General features: G+C 39.5%; 1 pseudogene; it reads right to left on the bottom strand.

Moving 5' to 3' along the window:
* Window positions 1-7963: 7963 nt before the first annotated feature.
* On the bottom strand, window positions 7964-10670 carry LOC121303892 (annotated as a pseudogene).
* Window positions 10671-10987: the final 317 nt, after the last annotated feature.

The raw sequence follows: 10987 nt of genomic DNA, 5'->3' as shown, positions 1-10987 counted from the left end.
GTGTCTCCTATTTTCTGTTCTGAATGCCCCTTTTTCTAAACTCCATTTGTGACCCCTGGTCCTTGTTTCTTTTTTCAGGATGAAAAAGTCCCTTGGGTCGACACTGTCAATACCTTTTAGAATTTTGAATGCTTGAATTAGGTCGCCACGTAGTCTTCTTTGTTCAAGACTGAACAGATTCAATTCTTTAAGCCTGTCTGCATATGACATGCCTTTTAAGCCCGGAATAATTCTGGTCGCTCTTCTTTGCACTCTTTCTAGAGCAGCAATATCTTTTTTATAGCGAGTTGACCAGAACTGAACACAATATTCAAGATGAGGTCTTACTAGTGCATTGTACAGTTTTAACATTACTTCCCTTGATTTAAATTCAACACTTTTCACAATGTATCCGAGCATCTTGTTAGCCTTTTTTATAGCTTCCCCACATTGTCTAGATGAAGACATTTCTGAGTCAACAAAAACTCCTAGGTCTTTTTCATAGGTTCCTTCTCCAATTTCAATATCTCCCATATGATATTTATAATGTACATTTTTATTTCCTGCGTGCAGTACCTTACACTTTTTTCTATTAAATGTCATTTGCCATGTGTCTGCCCAGTTCTGAATCTTGTCTAGATCATTTTGAATGACCTTTGCTGCTGTAACAGTGTTTGCCACTCCTCCTACTTTTGTGTCGTCTGAAAATTTGACAAGTTTGCTTACTATACCAGAATCTAAATCATTAATGTAGATTAGGAATAGCAGAGGACCTAATACTGATCCCTGTGGTACACCACTGGTTACCACACTCCTAAACTGAGGACGAGTGGAGAGGTACTAAACTGGTCCATGATGTCTAGCTTACCTGATGCTTACACAAATCGGTCCCGTCCACTGAAAACAGATAAAGGAAAACCCCAAAATGAAACACCAGATTGGGAAAACACAAACCCAGAATCCACAAACCAAGAAACCAAAAAAACGAAGTGAAAAAGTCATAATGTGGGCAGTGGCCTTGGGAATGGTGGGAAAAAACAGGAGACAAAGGAAAGGGGAGGGGAGAAACCCAGAGAGGCTAATGAGCCAGAGAATGCCGGGACTAGGGAGCCAGATAAAGGATTGGAAGTGGAAGATCAGTTCAGGGCAACTGTACATGTACATATCCCTTACATATACCATCCTGTTCACAAATGAATTAGCTACTGTTTGCAGTTAAACAGCGATCATGAGCAAATTTGATGCAGGTAATTAGATGCTGGCGAGGCAAATACTTTACTAAACTGTGAAACTGAAGGCAAATGCAACTTGTTTTTATTTTCTAATATAGCCTGAATGTGACAGGACAAGAAGCCCTGTCTGCACATGTATTATCTTTAGAATGGGGTCTCCCCCTCCACCCCTGTGTCGTATTTATATTTTTTTATTATGATTTATTTATGTATTTATATATGACTGCAAAGCGCTGCGTTGTTTTGTTGTTTTTGTTTGAGTGTCTTCTGGCAGAGGCAAGGTAGCAGCTTGTCCTCTGCCAGGAATAATGAATAAAAAACCTCGTGCAGAAGGTGACCGTCTCCCGAGTTAATTAAATGATTAGTTTGTTGCTATTTGGGAGATGGTCACCTGTATAAAAACCTGCAGCTCTCTGCACTCCGGGTGGGTGTACGGAGGAGAGTACGAGCGCGAGAGAAGAGAAGAAAGTGAAACAAAAACTAAAACACATAGGAACAGTGAAGGCGATTGCCCAGCCTGACCTATTGGTGTTTGTGATTATTTTTGTTTTCGGTGCTCTGTGAGCAGTGTTTGTTTGTTTAAATATTTTATTTATTTTTTGTCTTTAAATAAACGGCACACAGCACCTTTTGAACTGCAGTACTTGCCTGTCTGTTATTCTTCCTGCATTCTGGTTCTTGGCCCCAGTGGGGAAAAAACTGTGGCGATTGTTGTTAAAAGGTCATTTTCATGTATTGCAAAACAATGTTTTGAAAAAAATGCATTCAGTACTTGGCTGTAAAATAAATTCATTATTAATTAAAATTGAATAATTTTTCTATCTATTAATCATATATTAATCATGTATACCTTTATAATGAATTAAATGTAACATTAATAATACCAATTTTACAACAGAATGTAACTCTGAATATTATTGTTAAACTTGTAATGACTGTGTTTATATTAGGCACAGAATGCAAGAAAGGTCTGGAGGTTAGGTTTTTTTTCTGCTTATTCTGCAAATGTTTCTTTGAAAACTGTAGGAAATGGGAATGGGAAACAATGTAGCAGATAGATAAGTAGAGGAACTTGCGGTTTTGAGAAGGTCATTAGATATAAAAAAATCAACAACTTATTTGGAATAGAAAGTTACTGGGTTAGAAAAATGTAAGATTTGTGTATGACACGCTTGTTATTTGTATCCTACATAAACCAATGTAATGTTATATCTTGTAGAGAAAACTCTTGCAGATTTCTCTTCAGCTCTGTTGACTTTGCTCTTGCATATTACAATAAAGCAACTTCTGGTTTTGAATTCATACTTGGCGTCTGACCATTTTATGGTAAGCTTGTCTTTCTTCTACTCCACTTCTCCCATTATTCAGGCAGCAGTGTGAAGTAAAGATTAGGGCTCTGGACTCTTGACCAGATGATTGTGGGTTCAATTGCAGGTGGGGGACACTGCTGCTGTACCCTTGAGGACGGTTACTTTACCTAAATTGCTCCAGTAAAAATCCAACTGCATAAATGGGTACAGGGGTGTAGCTAAAACCTTTGAGGTATTTTTGCCTCTTGAAAATCAGGCTGTGTGTCAAAAAAATAATTTTAAAGTTGGTGACTGGAAGAAGACAGACTCATAGGCTATGTACTGTGTATGTTAGATACCACCTTAATGACTTGATGCAATACAAAAGTAAAATAAAAGAATAAGTTGATGCACACAAAGTAATTCATTTAAAACATTATTTATTTCATGACGTTTCAGGCAAAAGCCCTTCTTCAGCTAGGTAGAATGAAAAGTAAACAAAATGAGGTATGTCGCTATTGATATTTGAAAAATTTAAAGATGATATAGTTTCCAAAAAGATCCTAAATACCAAGTTTGAAGATAAACTCGCTAAGTTATTTTTGTTTTCTAATGAAATTGGTTCCAAAGCATTGACTAAGAACTATTAAAGTGTCGGGTCACTGGAAATTCCAAGGTCTTAATGAGAAGGCTTCTTAGATGTTCCGCAAAGCACTCTACTAAAAATCTTTTAGTTTCTCCAGTGTATAACTGGTAGCATTTTGTGCAAATAATCCAGAACACTAATCCTTTAGATGTACATGTAAAGGGCTGGTTGATGTGAAATGATGACTTAGGGCCTCTGATCCCAGTTTGAGAGTTATCATATTTGCACGTAGTGCATCATGCTCTATTACATGGGACTGGGCCTTTTAATGGTGTTCCAGAAATGCCAGCTTCACTGTGTGCCATGTATTTCTTTTTACATTCTTGTCTCTTCTGAGATTATTTCCATAACATGAGTGTAAATATCATGTTGACTTGAACTAGGCTCTCGCCAAGATAAGCATCAATTAAGACTCAGCTTTACAGTAACCTAATACGATCCATCTTCGTCTCCATCCTCATCAAAAGCTGTGAAGGCCCACTCTTTAAAGGTGCCATGATGATTTCCATTACATGAAAGTGATCAATTTGCGCCTCCATCCATCTGTGTTTCCTTCCATCTGATGTAGACATCCTTCTGCCTGGTGCTGATTGCTGAAGTGTAATGCTGGCTCCAGGGATCATCTTATTTTGCCTCCCCAGCACATCAGCACACACAATGGCTGCGATGCTGGCTCCTGGGATCAACCACAGTGCAGTCTCCCCAGCGCATCAGCATGACAATTGTCTAGATTGAGCTAAGTATGGTACATCTCTGGGGTCTTCAAGTGGGCACCTTCCATTCTCAGTGTTTCGTCGACTAGCCCACAACACTTCAAGAGGGCTCGACGGTGATTCTTACCTGTGGATCAGATTTACTTCCTTTCTGTTGTGCTTGAGGACCCCAACGGTTGAGATGAAAGTTCTTCAGTGGGGTGCTTCAGACAAGTTCTTCAGTGTGCGGCGCAACTCTTGACCACTGAATCCAACATCTCTGAGAAACCAGGTTGTAGAGTGTGCCACAAATCCTCAACAGCCCACTTCCACTGGGTAAACCTGGACTCTCCATCCTCATTGTTCCACTTGAGTAGCTAATTGAGCATGCCAAAGTCTCTTCCTCCTGTACGCCTTATCAACAGCATCTTCTCATAGCACTGTTATTTCTACTAGATGAACAAGGCATGCTGATCCAATCCATAAGACAATATCTGGTCGAAGGTTAGTGCTGGCTATTTCAGGTGGTTAAAATTGACCAACATCTGCCAGCATTTTCTAGTCTCTGGTTGTTTTGGGTGTGATGTCTTTGTATGTGATGTTTTAAAACACGGACAGGGTTTTCATTCTACCCAGATGACCACTCAGGGGACTGTTGTGATAATATTGCACTCGTCTGTACAACAACCCTGGTTCCAAAACAAACCCTACTCCGTCACGACACTGATCGTCAATTTGTTCTTTCAAATTTTGAACTTGAGAATTGTGGGCCTGAGCTTCAGCGATCTCATTCATTTCGGAGGGTAGGTCTGTGACAGAGAACGACACTTTCCCCTCTGAAACCACAGCAACCCTTAAGTTTTAAATTCTGTTTCTCGACCAACTCCTGGGCTTTCTTCACCTCCCGAATGGGAACTGCCACGTAAGCTGTGCTATTGGGTACCACTGCACACCCCACACCTTTTCATGAGAAAAGGGAAAAATTAATAACCCTCATATTCTTTACCCCATACTCCTGTTTTCCCAAATTGAACAATGTGGAGGTCTTAAATAAGAAATCAAGCCCTAAAACTATAGGCTGGGCTAAATGAGCATGATCCATAATGTATGTGTCTACAGACCAGAATTCTCCATATAGATCATAGGTCAGACAAAACTTGCCCAGAGCAGCATAGGACTGACCATTGGCCAATACAAAAGCAAAACAAACACTCAGAAGTAATCTGTATAGCACTACCGTGACTGATCGCTGCAGGCATTGAAACAATGATCAACACTTTGCAGTAATCTGTATAGCACTACCGTGACTGATCGCTGCAGGCATTGAAACAATGATCAACACTTTGCAGTAATCTGTATAGCACTACGGTGACTGATCTCTGCAGGCATTGAAACAATGATCAACACTTTGCAGTAATCTGTATAGCACTACGGTGACTGATCTCTGCAGGCATTGAAACAATGATCAACACTTTGCAGTAATCTGTATAGCACTACGGTGACTGATCTCTGCAGGCATTGAAACAATGATCAACACTTTGCAGTAATCCGTATAGCACTACGGTGACTGATCTCTGCAGGCATTGAAACAATGATCAACACTTTGCAGTAATCTGTATAGCACTACGGTGACTGATCTCTGCAGGCATTGAAACAATGATCAACACTTTGCAGTAATCTGTATAGCACTACGGTGACTGATCTCTGCAGGCATTGAAACAATGATCAACACTTTGCAGTAATCTGTATAGCACTACGGTGACTGATCTCTGCAGGCATTGAAACAATGATCAACACTTTGCAGTAATCATAGCACTACGGTGACTGATCTCTGCAGGCATTGAAACAATGATCAACACTTTGCAGTAATCTGTATAGCACTACGATGACTGATCTCTGCAGGCATTGAAACAATGATCAACACTTTGCAGTAATCCGTATAGCACTACGGTGACTGATCTCTGCAGGCATTGAAACAATGATCAACACTTTGCAGTAATCTGTATAGCACTACGGTGATCTCTGCAGGCATTGAAACAATGATCAACACTTTGCAGTAATCCGTATAGCACTACGGTGACTGATCTCTGCAGGCATTGAAACAATGATCAACACTTTGCAGTAATCTGTATAGCACTACGGTGACTGATCTCTGCAGGCATTGAAACAATGATCAACACTTTGCAGTAATCTGTATAGCACTACGGTGACTGATCTCTGCAGGCATTGAAACAATGATCAACACTTTGCAGTAATCTGTATAGCACTACGGTGACTGATCTCTGCAGGCATTGAAACAATGATCAACACTTTGCAGTAATCTGTATAGCACTACGGTGACTGATCTCTGCAGGCATTGAAACAATGATCAACACTTTGCAGTAATCCGTATAGCACTACGGTGACTGATCGCTGCAGGCATTGAAACAATGATCAACACTTTGCAGTAATCCGTATAGCACTACGGTGACTGATCTCTGCAGGCATTGAAACAATGATCAACACTTTGCAGTAATCATAGCACTACGGTGACTGATCTCTGCAGGCATTGAAACAATGATCAACACTTTGCAGTAATCTGTATAGCACTACGGTGACTGATCTCTGCAGGCATTGAAACAATGATCAACACTTTGCAGTAATCTGTATAGCACTACGGTGACTGATCTCTGCAGGCATTGAAACAATGATCAACACTTTGCAGTAATCCGTATAGCACTACGGTGACTGATCGCTGCAGGCATTGAAACAATGATCAACACTTTGCAGTAATCCGTATAGCACTACGGTGACTGATCTCTGCAGGCATTGAAACAATGATCAACACTTTGCAGTAATCCGTATAGCACTACGGTGACTGATCTCTGCAGGCATTGAAACAATGATCAACACTTTGCAGTAATCCGTATAGCACTACGGTGACTGATCTCTGCAGGCATTGAAACAATGATCAACACTTTGCAGTAATCTGTATAGCACTACGGTGACTGATCTCTGCAGGCATTGAAACAATGATCAACACTTTGCAGTAATCCGTATAGCACTACGGTGACTGATCGCTGCAGGCATTGAAACAATGATCAACACTTTGCAGTAATCTGTATAGCACTACGGTGACTGATCTCTGCAGGCATTGAAACAATGATCAACACTTTGCAGTAATCTGTATAGCACTACGGTGACTGATCGCTGCAGGCATTGAAACAATGATCAACACTTTGCTCAGGCTGGAGCTGCTTACGTGAATTGTGAGTTCCTTCCATCTCTTTCGTTCTCGTCAAGTCACTCTAGCCTGAGCAAAATGTTGATCTTGGTTTCTATGCCCACGGAGTGGTTTCCTGTTTATTGCCTCTGCAGTCAGGTTTTGCTGAATTATGGCTGCAGAGGCTTTGTGCAAGTTTGTGTTCTCCCAAGACAGCTGGCTTCCTGTTCGTTGTGTTGTACCATGTACAGCAATCAAGGGAAAAAACAAAACAAAAAAAAACCCATCTAACAATTAGGGGGGGGGGGGGGCCCAGAAGCAGTTAGAGGTGGTGACTGAGGCCAATTTAAACACTTTGTAGACTCATCACATATGGCAGCTGTTTCTTTTTGTTATCCTTTATAAATGTGCAGTGTTTGAACATGTGTCTGTTCTGAATGCAGCTTCACATATTAAGTAAGGCATTTTTATCAGAGGGTCTTCTGTACTGGTAAAACAAAGAAGTGCAAACACACTGAAAGGTGAAACACAATAGCCTTTTCACTGTATAAAAATGTACAGCGGCTTTATTGACGTATACTTTCCATATGTTTACAGCTGCAAGATAGGAGGCACACCCAGTATTGCACTTCATTAAAATTTCAGGCTCAAAACATAACCCAGAAGATTAAATGAAAATTAACGAATTCATAATGCACCTTGGATACCATCATTATATACAACATGAGATAAATCGTACCCCATATGCCTTCCTAACAGAACATTCTTAACAGGCTATACTCATAAACCAGATGAGACTTTTTCGCCCATTATGCAATCAACAGTTGGGAGTACTGTACAGGACTACAAAAAAAAAAAAAAAAAACAGGAGTATACATACAACATTATCTTTATTTGTATTCATAGTTAGGAAGCTGGCATTGTGTTTCTTTTTAAATTTATTATTTATATTCCTCCACAATTGCCATGAACAAGTTTTATTTTGAAAGCATCGTTATGCCTTGGTGATTAAGAGGTGTGCAACATTTATAGGAGCTGAGGGTTACAACGGCTGCATGCAAACATGTCACAAGTTTTTAGAAGTCCTGAAGATGCGCTGGGTCTCCCACATCCAGAACGCTTTCTATTTCCTGTTAATTCTGGGATTTCTTCACTTGCTCTGCTGGCCTTTGACTGACCCGCCTTTGGGATCAGTTGAGAGGTTCCTAGAGGCTTAAATGTGGAACGATGGTTCTGCTGGAAAACAGCATGCTTGCTCAAAAAGTGTGAGTGTTTCTGCAGACCCCACAGCCCAATGCAAACTCCTGCCCTGTCGGGGGATGCACAACACGTAGTGGGCATGCTCAGCCTTCCAGCTCTTTACCTTCTGGACCTGCAGAGAAATAACCAGGACAAGTTTAGTAAAACAAACAAAAATAGACATTGGAATTTTGCTGAAATTCCAATGGAATTTTGTACTGAGAAACTGACATCTGCTCAAATCAACTTCCAATCAGATCCCATGATCACACCACACACATGTATGGTTCTGAAATCCAGCCCAACCGTTTAACACTCAAACAACAATCACTATTTACAAACATATCCTCATTTATCAACTCATTTTTTTCTTCATTGCAAAATAACACACACTCACACTAACAAAAATCAAATCGAACAATCCACAAGCCTTAACTAAACCCATGAAGTGCAACCCATGTGCATACTTCTACTGTATATTGTCAAAGACTTTATTATACCGGCAATAAGGTCACCAACAGCCTTGTATTTTTAGTCATGAAGAGGAGGCAAGAGCTGCAGTTTGTCACCTTGTCTGATGTCAAACACTCTAAAAGGGTACCTCTGAGCAGCCTACCTGCAAGGCAATGTGGAAGCTCCTCCTTGGACACACTGGTCATCCTCTGGAAGTCATCATGGCAAGCGTTACAGAAATGTGTTGTGCCGAAGCAAAAAAAGACATTTGTACTCCAGGAAGTCTGTACCATGTTTAGAGCACATCTACAGGAAAGGGGAGAAATGTGTAGATTTATTGCATGTTGTTCTGGGATTAAAAGTGACCCATTTTTGTCAAAGAGAAAAGCAAACTCAGATACAAAAAAAAAAAATAATAAAATAAAAATAGCATACACATTCGACTCTGCATATAACATTACTAAAAGGAAACAATTTACCAGAGGTGTGTAACACCTGACTTAATACACAACAAATTCTGTTGTAACAAAAATCTATTATCATAATACTAAATCTATAATATTTTGTCTTGATGTTAACACTTTCCATCTAAGCTCATTAAAATGGAGAATTAATTTAACTCTACTGTTGGAGAGAGCAGTGGTATGTTAATTTAAATTACGAGGCAAAGGGCAGACAAAAAAGGTTTTTAAGAAAAAAAATACTAGTAAGAGTCACAATTAATAGGAGTTAAAACATGATTTCAGATAATCATGATTCAATTGATTAAATGTCCATTGTGCCCATGTTTTTGTTCAACTAGTAATCATTACTGTAAAATAAACAAAAAACTCCCTATTGACGCAGCGCCTTGAAAAGAAGTGTGCTCCCACACATTAAATTCTAATGTATGTACCTGGGCTCTTGAAACATCACAGTACGCTCCACAAATGAGCTCTCGAGGGCCATAGTCACCCTCTTGTCCAGCCTCTGCATCACAGCGTGCCTCACCTCCAAAGTAGGCCTGAACAAAAGTGCAACAAATCAAACCTGTATTATCAAGCATCACTTTCAAACACTAGAGCTCTCTTACCATCCTTCCTTCCTGACACAGAAGATGAGACTTAAGAATGCAAATTAGGATTTGCAGTGCAGAATAAAAAGCATCAGCTTCTTGGGCCATTTCTTTAATGCTATAAAACAGTACTATAAAAAGTTTGAATCTTCTATACTGGAGCTGTTTGCAGTTTAGGGATTTCTGATCACTTTTTGGTAAAATCGAACTTTTCAAGCCCTAAATGCTTTACCTGGCAATGTATTCAATACTACAGAACAGAAGGAATATCATTAAGACGACTTACATGTCCTTTTCTGTAAGCCAAAAGAACAAAACATAGAAAAAAAAGGAAAACAAGGTTTTAAGCTGACCTTTTTACACTTGTAGCAGACATAGTAAGCATATCTGTTCATGGCAAAGCCAGCAGGATCACTGTGAAACCGAGCCCCCGGGGTAGTAATGGCTTCACTCTTGTGTAGTCCTTCATATTCTAACCTCATGAGAGCTTTTCTTCTCACATCTTCATACAGTTCTTTAATAGGATCCAGCAGGTCTTTCAACATTAAATGATTGATTTTCTTCTAAAAATGCAAAAAGGAAATCAGACATTAGTGATGGGTCAGTGTATTTGGTTAATGGCGTGTTGATTTAGGTCTTGTTAGATATGGGATCATCTGAAGAATTTGTGTTCTCAAAATGTTTCAACTTAAACGCTGAAGATAATGAGATTTATGCCTTAGAAGTGTTTAACAGAAATGTAACTCCCGCATTAGCCCTTGACCCAATTGGAACACAATATATTCTCTATTACCTTGCAGATAGGTCAAGACATGAACCCAAACGTTATTCTTGGACCAAGTCATTGGTTGTCCAGAACTCGCATGGAACACTGAAGATGGAACATGTGACTGAAATCCAACTGGAAAAACAAATATGTGAAATGTATTTTAATTTATTATTTAAAACGTTCAACTCTACAGTAATCTACTTGTGGTGATGTTTTATATTTAAGTTTGTCCAACTAATTTGTTAATGATTTGTCACTCCTCCTACTTTTGTGTCGTCTGCAAATTTAACAAGTTTGCTTACTATACCAGAATCTAAATCATTAATGTAGATTAGGAATAGCAGAGGACCTAATACTGGTACACCACTGGTTACCACACTCCATTCTGAGGTTTTTCCTCTAATCAGTACTTTCTGTTTTCTACATGTTAAC

This window comes from Polyodon spathula, chromosome 35 (genome assembly GCF_017654505.1).
Source record: "Polyodon spathula isolate WHYD16114869_AA chromosome 35, ASM1765450v1, whole genome shotgun sequence".
Taxonomy (NCBI): domain Eukaryota; kingdom Metazoa; phylum Chordata; class Actinopteri; order Acipenseriformes; family Polyodontidae; genus Polyodon; species Polyodon spathula.
The sequence above is the reverse complement of the archived record's forward strand: the minus strand, read 5'-3'. Positions and strand labels throughout refer to the sequence as shown.